We start from the raw sequence: 15133 nt of genomic DNA on the forward strand, positions 1-15133 counted from the left end.
ATAGCCTGCTTTAACCTGGTGCCAAAGGTATTCTCAATATTTTTACATTTAGCTCTCCTGTACGTAGTGGGACTTCCCAAGATGCTCAGGGCACCTAAATCGTCGGGGCCCCATATTCTAAATATCTCTAATAAGCACATCCGACGTATTTTGTGCTCTCCGAATTTATCAGCATTATAAAAAAGTGATGAAACGTTTACATTAGATAATGCAAGTAAAACGAATATTCCCCTGGCCTCAAAAGTTTGATTAAATTATGTTCTAGTTCTTAATATGGTTTACTTAGTATACTATTGAAGAATTGATGGAAACCGACGATGTGCAGGACAAAGGCAAATTCAGGTCTTTCATTCACAATATGAGCATGTTTCAGAGAACTAATTGTTCTACAGAATCCAGCACCATATAAATGTAAACTCTAAGATGATATCTAAGTTCTTGCGTACACTTTAGTTTTAGTTTTAATGGTAGTTTCCGTAGCAAATATTGGAGGCATCTAATATATTTGTCACATTTAAAATGTTTACAGCGCTTACTGGATACCTCAGACGTGCTTTATTTAGGAAAACAGAAGTACAAGGTTTGTTGCATAAAATGACCTGAAAATACTTAATAGATAATAAGATAATAGAACACATAAATACAATTCTTAAATAAAGCTACCGCAACCAGGGGATGTTAAATGCGTCAGATTTCCGTAGAAGAGGTCCATAATGCATTATTTACTCAGACATTCAAATAATCATGGTTCCGGCAGAGAGGGTTACAGGAAATCAAAGCAAAGCCGACTGCTTCATCATCCATCGATATTATTAAATCAACGGCTGTATTCAAAATATCGCCTGGAAGCCCCGAATGTCGCGTTACATTTAAAATAAAGTTCGACTCCGTGTTCCACGATTCAAATGTGCGAAAAAAAATTTTCCGAATTTTAGGCGAACCTATTCGAACTATTTTACATTACCTTAAGCAACTAATAACCTTGTTTTGATGTTGTAATAAAAGTAAAAACTTAAAACAAAATCAGAGTACATATAGGGGCGACCAAGGACACTGACGGCATGTGTAAAATGATGACTTTGTTTTTGTTCGAAATGAAGGATGTTTCTGTTTTAACGTCACATGCGTGGATTGTACATGACAAGGCTGCAACATCCGTAAAAGACATGTTTTGAAAAAAAGGGGTCCAAACATAAACATTGAGCGTGAATGCGCACAACCCTGTACGGCACGTGGATGGACAGTGCGCACTTCACTTCGAGGCACACGTGTGAACAATGGGACACACGGTGACACAGTACTGCTGCACAAGACTATACCATCACAAAGATTAATTGTTAAATGGCACATCCTGCAAACAAACCACATCGACCTGTAGTTCGGTATATAGCCACAGAAAGCTGTCAAGGCAAGGCAGAACAGTAGCACGACGAACTCCGTCATGCCGTAATATCTCATAATCAAGTATAAAGTAAGAATTGAATAAAGAAGCAGTGATTTATTTATCCGCATATAAGCTCCAAGTAAATCATGTAACTTTCGCCATATCTGAACTCTAAAACGTGACTGTGGGTATGCTTTCCCACAGAACATTCGAAGTTCCAATTATATCGATCTACAGAAGGAGCTTGGCAAATTAGGTTTTCAATGTGACACTGAGATGACGTCAGACGACGATACCGAAGACTTATGCTTGCACTGTAAAACTTCCATAAGAAAAGAAGACAGTGTATTAGAATGTAACGAATGTCACTCCAAGTACCACTTAGGACCTTGCTCAGGAGTAACCGAAATCGCCCTCCGAGGGAAGAGACCGGGATTTAAAGAATTATGGAAGTGTCAAACTTGTAAGGGGGCAAGATTAAGACTTCAGAGCACACCTGAAGGCGGACAGCCCAGTCACGAAAAGCTGGATGTGCAGCAACAGCTGACTCAGATAATGAGCATGTTGAGCGTGCTCGCACCACTCAAACAGCAAGTCGATGAGTTAGTTACAATGAAGCAAACTGTGATGGACATAGAGAAGTCTGTGCAATCAATGTCGGACAGCTATGATGAGCTACTTAAGAAAGTAAAAGACCACGACAGCGAGATCAAAGATCTAAAAAAGAGGGTCAGTGAACTTGAAAACGAAAAAAAGAATGACGAAACGAATCAACTAAAAAAAGAGATAAACAAGCTGGAACAATACGGACGTAGAAATAACCTCGAAGTACATGGACTGGCCGAATCTTTGAACGAAAACCTACTAGAAAAGCTGAACAAAATCGCCGACCAGATAGAAGTGCCCAGACTAACCACAGATAACTTAGAAGCAGTTCACCGCATCCCCACAAAAACAAAGAAAACACCCATGGTGATAGTACGCTTTATCAACCGAAACGATCGAGATGCGTGGCTTAAAAATAAACAGAAACTGAGGAGTGGAGCGGAGGTAGATAACGTCTATCTAGAAGAAAACTTGACCGCTTCAAACCGAAAGTTGTTCTTTGATGTCAGAACAAAAGCAAAACACCTCGGGTACAAGTTTATCTGGCATAAAGAAGGATGCTCGTATGTGCGAAAACGAGAAGGCGACCCGACTCTAAGAATCGAGAATGAGAGTGACCTCGCAAAAATTGAATAGGGAAGTACATTCACCATATTAGACATGGAAAGGAAACAAACGTGTCTTTCTTTTGAAAAATGGTGGGATAGAATAAACGCTACTGTTAACGAGTTTTGCTTTGTTCTTCTACACACCAATGTACGCAGTCTTAAAAAACATTTTAATGAAATAAGCAGTATGATAGACCCTTATCTGGACAATTTAGACGTAATTGTATTATCAGAAACAAATATTTCATCTGATGAAGAAGCCTTGTTCTCTCTAGATCATTTTGAAACATTTTCGCATAATAGAGACGGGAAGAGAGGAGGAGGTGTCATGATCATGATAAATCAAAAATGGAAAATAACCAAATACGAAAAAGTAAACTTTTGCTCAACGGAGGCACTACACATTGAAATAGAATACCACAGAAAAAAAATGTCTATATTAGGATTATATCGAGCACCTCAGGGTAATGTAAACACATTTTTAGATGATATCAATAAATGGCTAAACGACAACAAAGACACAGACTTAATAATTGTAGGGGATATTAATCTTGACATCACAAAACCTAGTTTAATGATAAATAATTACCTAGATGATATGGCACAAGCGGGACTGGAATCAATGATATATGAATTCACAAGAGAAGAGATATTAGGCGAGAAACTAACACAGTCATGTATAGATCATATACACGTGCGGTCGAAGGCAGGGAAACCCGAAGGACAAGTAATTTCTGAAAAAGTGGCTGACCATTATTTTGTGGCAGTAACTATTCCAGATCTTATTCAAAACAGTAATAAAATTGTTGAAGGCTCATTTATAAATAATAAAATAGTCGATAAACATATCCAAGAAATCGACTGGAACATTCTCGCCGAAGAACAAAACCCAGAAAAATTATACGATAATATTGTTAAAATATTCAATGATATTTATACAAAGTCAACTCAAAGATGCAGTACGAAAAAACGTAAACAACAGAATCAATGGATAACTAAAGAAATTGACGACCTGATCAAAGAAAAAAAGAAAGCTTGGCAACTACTGAAAAGATTTCCTAATAATAAGAAGTACAAAGAAAATAACAGAATAATTAGGAATAAAGTTACAGCATTAATAAGATTAACAAAAAGAAATTATTACTGGAACAAATTCTCTGAGACAAAAGATACAGCAGAATGCTGGTCCTTGGTAAACCAACTGTTACAACGAAAAAAGAAAAAAACGATTGAAGACACTATTCAAACAAACTTCGGTCCTGAACATGACTTAGGGATACTAGCAAATAGTTTTAATACAGAATATGTGCAGTCAATTGAAACTTTATGTTGTACGACAACGGAAAGACAACCAAATCAAATAAGAAATAATGATTCAATATTTTTCCCCGATATGGATGACAATGATCTAATTGAAATTGTAAAGCAATTAAAGACTAATAAGGCAACAGGGTTTGATCAAATTAGGGCTAGAGATATTAAATACCATATCACTATAATGAAACCTGTCCTATTACAGTTGTACAATCGTATATTTTCTAGCGGCATCATTCCAAAAAAGCTTAAAACATCCGTTGTTCGGCCTATATACAAGAAAGGTGAGAAAAATAAATTCCTAAATTATAGACCAGTTTGTATCCTTTCTGTGATAAACTATATAATGGAAAAATATATTAATAAAGTTCTTAGGTGCTATATCGCTAAATATAACCTACTAACTAACACACAATATGGATTCAGGGAACATATAGGAACCAGTGACCTTCTAGAAGACTTTTTTGACTATGTAAATGAAAACATCGACGCCGGTAATTATGTTCTAGCCTTATTCATAGATTTTACGAGGGCCTTCGAAACAATCAATCATGATATATTAATGGATAAACTATATAGTATTGGAATTCGAGGGAAAACATATGATTTATTTCGGAATTATCTTGCTGATCGATTTCAGGTAGTACGTTTAGGTTCAAAATATAGCAAGGAAATTAAGGTAAAACAAGGAGTACCACAAGGTACAGTCCTCGGTCCACTACTCTTTAATATATATGTTAACGAGATAGCACAGGTTAGCTTAAAAAGTAAGCTTCTTCAATTTGCAGATGACACGGTAATTGTATACGCACATAGAAATTACGAAGTAGCGGCAATGACTATACAAGATGATATACATAAAATTATTCAATGGTACCGTAAAAACCAAATAATTGTAAATGTTCCTAAAACGCAAGTAATATGCTTTAGAGATCCAAGAAAAAAAATCGTAAATGAATTTCCAATAAAAATGCATGATGAGAACTGCGACAACTGCTCGTGCATCCCGCTAAAATACGCTGATAATGTAAAATACCTGGGTATGCACATAGACAAATATGTTAAATGGGATATTCACATAGACCAGGTTTGCAAAAAATTAAGGGTATTAATGGCCCATATGTACCACATCCAAGAACTAGTACCGCGATCCATACTTAAAATGATATACAATTCACTAGGTAAATCCGTACTTCAGTATGGAATAACAGTTTACGGGCACTGTGCCAAGTATTTACAACTAAAGATAGAATCTATTCAAAAAAGGATAGTTAGGAATATTGGGTACCGGCGCGAAGAAACAAATCTCTCAGATTATATGCATAAAGAATTAGGAATATTACGTTTCAGAAATCAAATGAAGTATGACATTATAATAAAGCATTTTTTCAACAATAAATATAGGCGCGAAAATAAAAAAGAAAGGACATTAAGACCTAATAAAAAATTTGTTGAACCATTTGTAAGAACAAGATATGGAGAGGCCACAAGGAAATATTACATACCTAAGCTTTATAATACATTACCCGATGAGCTACTTGAAATAAAATCCCCTAGAATAAAAAAAATAGCAAAAAAGTGGATAATTGAACAGGGAAAAAAAGATTCTTAAAAGGTAATAGGTATAACCGATGAGTATCCCCGAAAACGCAGGATATAAAAGGTTGTTATTGTGTTCTATTATTAGAATTGTCTCGTAAGTCGTGAATTCTATTCTTCTTTACAGTATGTAAATGTTAATTCAATATGATTCGATGGGTTTACACATGTACTCATCAAAGTAGGCGAACTAATATAAGCTGTAGAAGGAAATGGAACTGCAGTAATAGGTACTAATATTGGTATGTTTTGTTATTTTTAGTTATGTGTGCAATAAAAATGCAGAGGCTCCTGTCGCGTCCCACACACAAGCCATCATTGGCTTACGTGGGCTTTATATTGTATTATTTGCAAACAAAGTAAATAAAGATGGTTTTTGTATTGTATTGTATATTGTATAAGAAACGTCATGCTCACTTTTTACATTCTTATATATAACATATTTTTTTAAGTTCATACATATTTCTTGAATTGTCATTTGCCAACCTCCCTCCTTCCGTAGATCGTATTGCTTGACTCTCGGAGTGTTATGTGGGAAAACAGACACTTAGGTTTTTTAAAATTGTACTGGCCACCTAAAAATAGAGAATAGTCGTTAATTGCGAACTTTAACACCCTGAGCATTGCCAGAGCCTTTGTCTTTTCAACAATTTAGCAATAACTAATTTAGATCCGTGTTGAGCGAATTTGAGATACGCCTCTTTCTCACACTGTCCGAGTGAAAAGCATGATGTGTCTCACTTTGATCTGGACGAAGTGCCTGCTCAAGGTTGGGCCTTACTCAAATCCAAACGGAGCCTTCAACAGCCTGGTCTGCGCCATTGCTGAACCAGCTTGACAACGTCTCGGCAGACAGCGCCATCCTTGGCGTTGACCTCACGGCCTTTACGGCCGCAAGTGAATTCACAGTAGGAACTGTTCCTTTCGTCTTGTAGACAATTTGGCCCTCCAAGCAGAGTTCGAATTACGAGAGGGTGGGTGTTTTAGTGGGGACTTAAAAAAAATATTTTGATAATAGGGTGATCGACAAAAAAAAAAAAGAAACTTTCTTCGAGCACGAACTTCCAGCCGTAGCGGACGGCAAGGTTTGAAAAATAAAATACACTAATTAGCCGTATAATTAAATACCATTTACTCATTAACTTTGTAAGCAGTGAAAATAAACATATGGCTACATTTAGAAACTTTCTCAGCGTCACTGGAAAAAACCTTCATCAGTACATGTTTAAAATCCTTAAAAGAAGTGTGAAGCGTGCGAGTCCACTCCGCTCGTGCAGAAAGCAGGAGGCTGACGACTCGAAAAAGCGAATTATTTTCATCACTCGCGTTCTTAGCATCGTGAGACAAAAAAAAAAGTAGTTCAAAGAACTGCGTTATCTAAGAAAGATCCTAGCAACAGGAATAGCGTGCATGACGAATAAAACTCATGAGTATGGTTGCTTTTCTCAGGTTGATTGCAGGACGAACTACTGACGGACAAGTTTCAGACAACAAGCTTCCCCATCTCGCCATCATCCGTAACCAAGAAATGTAACTGAACGGAAGATCATTCTAAAACCACATAAACAAAAAAAAAGAAAAACTGTCGCGTGCTTCTTTTGAATAAAATCGAATTTATACGGGCTGACAGCCTTTTTACTTGAAGGTCAGGGATCGATTGCTGAAAACGAGACCGTGTCGGTCATGTGAAATGTTTATCAGATATCTTAGTCGTTAGTTTTCTGTATTAGGAGGAGCATGTTTTCAACTACGCGCCTTAGTTATATGCGTATATATATATATATATATATATATATATATATATATATATATATATACACCTATCAAATAGGAAAGTGATCTGGAGTTGCTGATAACAGTGATTTCACGAGTTCCACAGACCCAGATATTGCAAAACGGTGGCTGTTAGTTTTAGCACAATTTGCTATAGCAAATAGTTCTAGCAGTTTGTCTAATATTTTTGGGAATGACAAAATTGCGCCCAAAAATTCACTACGGTCCGTTCAACTGAGTTATTATTGAGGAATATATGCCGACGTGCAACATCTGCCACATAATTCCATGGCTAGTATTCAAGTTTCAAAGTACAAAAAAGAGAGACAAGTTCAGAAAGCATATCATAGAGCACAGTGTTGTATCTGTGGCATAAAAAAATCACCCCTATAATACTGTCAAGATAGTATTAAATACTTGCAGTGTAGCATCGTGTGCAGGCCTCAATGTTCGTATTTTTAATTTTGTTTCGCCAACTTACATGTGATTTGATGCCCCCCACCCCCCCAAACGACTAGAACATTGCTCACAAACAGGTTACTTTGCAGCTCGTTATATTAAAAGATTTTTCTTGTAGCGAGTTACACTTAAAACGAATGAAATGAAAACGCAGCTCCGGTAGGGAGCCAAGAATAGATTTTCAGTGCGGTTATGAAGCGCTTTTAATTACCCTGTTTTTCAACTCAACAAGTCCTACACGTGTGCAGGCAACATGAAAGTGATGAACTTTGGGCACGTTTCTTCTGAATAATTCTTGCTTCTAACTAATAAAACTTCCCACTTCCCGCGATGAAAACCGCGTAGTTAATTTCGCTTCAAACAAGAGGTGCGTTTTTTAATTACGATATTTTTTATCCACGCAACAATGTAACGTTTCAGTGTATAAGATATGACATATTCTTTGCTAACTAATGTAGCCTGACTTTCCCTCAATGTCGTGAAAAGTGAAATATTTCTTAGCAAAAACGATAATATATTTCCGCTCAAGTGCACTTCTCACTTTGAATAAAGTTCAGCGGATTATCAAACAAAAATGAATCAACACAGACCCGTGCCTTGTTGCCGTTTTGCGCAGGACCCCCGCATATGCACAATATATTTAGGGCAGTGCAAAAAATGTCCTTTCACGTGATGTCACCTGAAATTGTGACGTCACATCAAGCGTTTCTCCGCCGAATTTTGATAACAAATATCTCCGCTATATGAAGATAGCAAATTTCGAAGTCAGGTGGCGGTGTGATGTGACCATCATGTGATGTGACGTGACGTGATGTGACGCTATGTGATGTGACCGTTATTTTGACTCACATTGTTACGTGACATCACAGTCTAAGGTGGCGTCAACTGTTTCCCGCCAAAGTTAACTAGGTTGTCTTTTAATGTAATTTGTGAAGCTTTGCCACCTTCAGCCGTCGACTCAGTTATTTACCGGACACGAGAATCAACCCGCAATATTTACACAGAATGTTTATGGGCTGGATTTCATGCGAAATGTGTCAGGCTGAAGTGTGACCAAAAGCGCTACACGCAGGTCAAGGCATGCATAGCCCATAACAGGCAATGCTTTAGCATTCGAAGCATATAGAAGGAATAGTATACTGAAACGACTTGACACATAACCTCGATCAGGCACAATTAATCGCAACCAGCGATTTTCAGCGAGGAAATCAGAAGGAATCGAAACCCGTATCGTGTTACACGGAGTTCAATTTCTTTGCTCGGAGGAATGAGGAGGAGGTCAATGAGAGCGCATGTATCTGGACTAAGCACGACTTACCGCCGACGATCGATTGCGGTAGCACGTAACTCTCCACGTCGAGTCATACTTAGTCCAGCATACTTAGTACGCAGGCGACCGTCGGTGACGAGTGATATCCAGCCTAGCATACTTTGTCATGTCAGACTAAGTTCGGATGGGAACATCGTCGCGCGCAACTGGCTCCTGAATAATGTCATGTCGACTAACGACATCCCGGAGTAGAATATAATGGGCCAAGGGGTAGCAGAGCGTGCGTATGATGTCAAAACTTAACTGCAGTCAATAAATAGTGGAAATGCTGGGATAGAATTCCTCGCATCGCGATTGCTTCAGTTATCACAAAGGGTTCCTCACAGTCCAAGGGCACGAAAAATGCAAGTTCCTACTAGAACCCACGAAAACAATTGTAAACACTTACGCTACCACTAAGGTTAAACGCATCGACATTTGAGTTGTGACGTTGTTAAGCCCCTTCATTGGGGGGGGGGGGGGGGGGGGGGTAGGTGGTATTGATCGACTCTCGGAGTGTTCTGCGAGAAAAAAAGACTCTTCGGTTTTTAAGATAGTACTGGCCACGTGAAATTAAAGAATAATGGATAATTACGATGTCTAACAATCTGAGCATTGCCACAGCCTTTGTCTTCTCAACAGTTTAGTAATAACTAATTTAAAAAAAAAAATGTGTTTAGCGAATTCGAGATACGGCTCTTTCTCAAACTGTTCGAGTGAAAACTAGCGTGTTTCTCACTCTGATCTTGACGCAGGGTCTGGTCAAGGTTGTGCCAAACACAAATCCTAAACTGAGCCTTCAATAGCCTGATCTGCACGATGCTGAAGCAGCTTGACAACGTCCAGGGAAGGAGCGCCACCAGGGGCGTTGTCCTCGCGGCCTTATACGGCCGCAACAGGAATTCACCATAGGAACTTTCCCTTTCGTCTTATAGACAGTTTCGCACTCCAAGCAGGGTCAAATTACTAGATAGCGGCTGTTCCAGCGAGGACTTTAGAAAAGATCCTACTAATTCGGTAGTTGACAAAAAATAAACTCTCTTCGGGCACAAACTACGCCATGGCGGACGTCAAAGTTTGAAAAATAAAATACACCAATTGGTCAAATATGTAATTTAAATTTATTTATTAACTTCTTAAATAGTGAAAATAAGCATATGGCTACATTTAGAAACTTGCGGAGCGTCATTGAAAAAAAAACCCTTGATCGGTAAATTTTAGAAATATCTAAAACAAGTACGAAGCGCTCGAGTGTACTCCACTCGTGGAGAAGGCAGCAGGCTGGCGATGCGAAAAAGGGAATTATTTTTATCAGCATCGTCAGACAAAAAAAAAAGTGGTTCAAAAAATTGTGTTATCTAAAAAAGCTCCTAGTGACAGGAATAGCGTGCATGACGAATGCGACTCATGAGTATGATTGTTTTTTTCAGGTTGATCGCAGAAATAACTAGTGACGGGCAAGTTTAAGGCAACGAGCTTCCCAATATCGTCACCATCTGTAAACAAGAAATGTAACTGAACGGTTACTGAAGATCATTCTAAAAGAAAATGAATGAAGAAAGTCTGTCGCGTATTTTTTTGAAATTGAACCAATTTTATACTGGCTGACAGCCTTTTTTCTTGAAGGCCAGGGGTCGATTGCTGAAAACGAAACCATGCCGGTCACATGAAGAAATGTTTATGAGTTCTTTTAGTCGTCTTTTTGTGTATTAGGAGGAACATGTTATCAACTATGCACTTTAGTCCTACATATGATTCGTGCATCACAAGGAAAAAGCAACTCAAAAGAAACCTGCTTGTCTTTAAATATATATATATATATATATATATATATATATATATATATATATATATATATATATATATACCTAGCACAGATCCGAAAGTGATCTAAGATGGTTTTGATAACAGTGGTATCACGCGTTCCAAAGACCCAGATATTGCAAAATGATGTCCAACCCCGTTACGTTGGCGGTTCTTCTTAACACAGTTTGTTATAGTAAACAGTTCTAGCTAATCATGTCGTATTACACCTAAGACTGCGGTGGAAGAAATCGGAAGAACTTTCAGTAGAAGGAACAGACACAGAGAACGTCTCAAAAGTTGTAGCTGTTTGTCTACTTGATAAATTTCGCCAAAAATTCACTACGATGCGGTCAACTGAGTTATTACGAAGGGATATACGCCGACGCGTAACATCTGCCACGTGATGCCATGGCTAGTACTTATGTTTCAAACTACAAAAGAGAGAAACAAGTTCAGAAAGCCCATTATGGAGCACAGTGTTGTATCTGTGGCATAAAGTATCAAGCATATCTTACTCGGAATACATTATTAAATATTAGCGGCGTAGAATCGCGTGCAAGCATCGATGTTCCTACTTTTAATTTTGTTTCGCAAACTTACATATGCATTTTGATGCGAACGGCTAAAACGTTTCTCACAAACACGTCGCTTTGGAGCCGGTCATAATACAAGTTGTGCTATTTTTTTATGAAATTACACTTAAAAGCAATGAAATTAAAACGCTTTGTTAGGGAACCAAGACTAGATTTTCATTGGGGTTATGAAACTCTTCTAATTACCCTGTTTTTCAATTTAGCTAGTCATACACGTGTACTAGCAACGTTACAAGCGATGAACTTTGGCCACGTTGCTATTGCTGAATTCAAGGTTCTCAATAATAAAACTTTCCCCTTCCCGTGATAAGGAACACGTATTTCATTGCATACTAAACAAGGCATGTGCCTTTTTTAAATCTTGATATCTTTCACCCATGATGCAAAATAATATTCCAGTGTATAAGAGATGATATATTGTTTACTATATAATGTCGTGAAAAAAAATCTCTTAGCGGAAACGAACATAAATTTTCGGTCCAAGCGCCTTTGAATAAAATTCAGCGGATAACCAAACAAAGACGAACATATGCACGTCAGTACCTTGTTGCCGTTTCGCTCAGACCCCCCACATATGCACAATATATTTAGGCTAGTGCAAAAGTTCCTCTCAGGTGACGTCACCTGATAATGTAACGTCACAACAAGCGTGTTTCCGCTGAATTTAGATGAGAAATATCTGCGTTAAATGTGAATAGTAAATTTCGACGTCGCGTGATGGTGTGACGTCACATTAAGTTACACGGCTATGTGACGTGACCGTCATGTGAGCTTACATTGTCACGTGACATCACAGTCTCAGTTGGCGCCAAACATTTTTCGCCAAAGTTAACTTGGTTGTCTTTCAATGTTATTTTTGCACTTTTGCCAGCGTGGTTCGTCGCCTCAGTGTATTTGCCGGACACGATGAACCGCAGTATTTAAACAGAATGTCTTTGTGGGGTAGATTTTATGAGAAAAGTGTCAAGCTCAAGTGTGACAAAAAAGTGTTACATGAATTTCACGGCCAGGTAAAGCATCAAAGCATCAAAGCATGCATAACACGCAAGAGTCAATGCATAAGCATTCGAAGCATCTAGAAGGTATAGTATACTCAAGAACTTCACGTATAACCTCAACCCGGCAGAATTAATCGCAACTGGTGGTTTTCAGCAAGGAAATCGGAGGGAATCGAACCCCGACTCATGACAACCAGGGGTGGGACGTAATGGGGCAAGGGATAGCAAAGCGTGCGCATGATGTCAAAACTTAAAACGGCAGTCATTAGATAGGGCCGACTGCTGGGATGAACTTCCTCACATCACGATTGCTTCAGTTACCCCAAGGGGTTCCTCACAGTCTAAGGGCACGAAAAATTCAGGTTCCTACTAGAACCCACGAAAACAATTGTAAGCGCTTACGCAACCACTAATGTTAAACACATCGACATCTGAGTTGTGACCAGGGTGTAAGATAGACAGGTGGGGAAACGAGAGCCAAATGAGCGACCGGATTGTGTCCCTCTCGGCTTTCTCTTTTTCTGTGGCGCCATCTACGTGGAGCACCGCGAACTCTCACTCCGGGTGGGTGACTGGTGGCGACCGGCTAAATTGACGGAGATGGTTTCTCGTGGATTTTCAATGGAGGATTGTCGTTCTCTCGGTTTATTTTGGGCACTCTCCCATTGAGTTCCATGCAAATCCGATTCCGATTTTTTTCTTCTCGCCGCAGCGCCATCTGTCGCAAATCGGGGGTACCCGCAAGCAGACGAGTACACAATCCGGTCACGGCGCTGCGGTAAGCTTCTATGGGCCGTTTCCCCACCTGTCTATCTTACACCCAGGTTGTGACGTTGGTGCCGCTTAGGTGTCATTTTGGAGCAGATGAACTGAATGGACGGTAGTGGCCAGAACGCGCGGGATAGAGTCCGCGAAGACGTTTCGTTTAAACCAAGTAACATTCTGGAAAAAAAGATACCATAGCTATTTGGACCCACTGAGGGTGTATTTAGTAGAGACCATTTCGGCTGTCTGCGAAAGAGGGGAGAGTGTTTCCGTATCTCACTTGTGTACAAATTGCCATGCGTGGGTCATTTCATGTCAAAAGAGACGCGGCTATTTTTTTAATGTCTGGGATATCTACGAAAATATTACCTTGGTTAAAGGAGTTTCTGAACTTCAAGAAAACGATTTTTTGTTATAAAATCAATTTTATTTTTTCCGACATGATGCTCTCAATATATACAACTTGGATAAAACTCATGTTGTTAAGACAATACTGTGAAGAACGGTCGGCGCCTAATTACTTATTAACATGCCCTATCCTACACTAAAATACAAACATTAAAATACGCCATTTCAAATCGTCACAGGAGGTCCAAAAAGCAAACATTCTGTGCGAATTCTTAAATTTTTTTAGTCAAGTTGGAGTTTGGTGTTAGCTACAAAAGTTTTCTTTTGTTCACATATAACTATTAATTAAATTGCCCGCGTTAAATTCTGAAAGCCTCGTTTTGTTCGGTTTAAATAAATGACAAAATCTCTGGTTTCTGCAGAAACGGCCATAATGAGAGCCAGAGAGTCCGACCGCAGATGACGCAAGAATGGAAGTAATCAATAAAGGAGCAACGAAAGTGCATAGTGACGGTGCTCATCGTCTTTGTGCGTCTGCTATCGCCATCTAAGCCAGCGGTCGGAAACCCGCGGCCCGTCGGACAGTTTGATGCGGCCCATGGCATGACACCAGAAAAGCACGCCTCCCCACACCCGCTGCCGCTTCTTCACGCAGACTGAAAGAACGCACGGCAGTTTTGACCTCAAACAAAGATCACTTCCAGTTTGCATTGTTGGACATCCCCATTCTTGGGCAAAGAACGTATAGTGGCAACAATAGCTGTATTTATTAAATTTGGTAAGAGTGCGTTCATTGTTTCCGAATGGTGCAGCAGGCTCAATAGTGTTCTAAATATATCCTTTTTTGTTTTGAGTGTTTCTGTTGAATTGCGCAGTTTATTCGAAGGAAGCTCGTTGGCGAGGTTTACGCCGAAGCAACTGCTGGGAAAGTTTCTATGCGTTGATTTAATTAAAAATGAAACTAGAGTAGGTTGGCTATAGCGCAGTGTGCTGCCGCTCTTTGTGAACGGGAAAACATAGCTGACATCGCGTCAATTTATATTTTATGACAGCTTAAAGAACGGGTGATGCTGCAATCTCATTGGGTGTGGGGTGATACGATCTCCCCACTCCCCGTCCTTCTTATGTTGTCAGTGAAAACGTATTTTATATTTTTTCACCGACATTTTAAGAAAAGGTTAGCGTGGCGGAATATGTATACACTTATTGCGTAATGACTTGTTTCTCGATGTTCTTGTTGACTGATGCCGCAATTCGGCGGAACGATAATAAGATGCCCCGGACGTGTTGTTCTTTGTTTTGATTAAGCTCTGATTGGCTATAGATGTGTACCATGCTGCTCTCAAAATCCTATACATTCAAACTTAGAGTTACGTATATTCGCTGCATAAGGAATTTCTCTCATTGAAAATGGCTAGACATAATTTTAGTTTACGGAACATGGACAACTACAGAGTCTCACATAGTGCACTATATTACACCTTTTTTTAAAGAAAAAAAACGCGTGTTTCAGAAGTATTTTTAAACTCAGATGTCCGTAAATATGATGTATAGATTTCCTTAGACACGAA

The 15133-nt window shown here is 39.0% G+C and overlaps 1 pseudogene; it reads left to right on the top strand.

The window, feature by feature from the left end:
* Positions 1–1660: 1660 nt before the first annotated feature.
* On the top strand, positions 1661–10519 carry LOC115318149 (annotated as a pseudogene).
* Positions 10520–15133: the final 4614 nt, after the last annotated feature.

This window comes from Ixodes scapularis, unplaced genomic scaffold (genome assembly GCF_016920785.2).
Source record: "Ixodes scapularis isolate PalLabHiFi unplaced genomic scaffold, ASM1692078v2 PGA_scaffold6__148_contigs__length_123643588, whole genome shotgun sequence".
NCBI lineage: Eukaryota > Metazoa > Arthropoda > Arachnida > Ixodida > Ixodidae > Ixodes > Ixodes scapularis.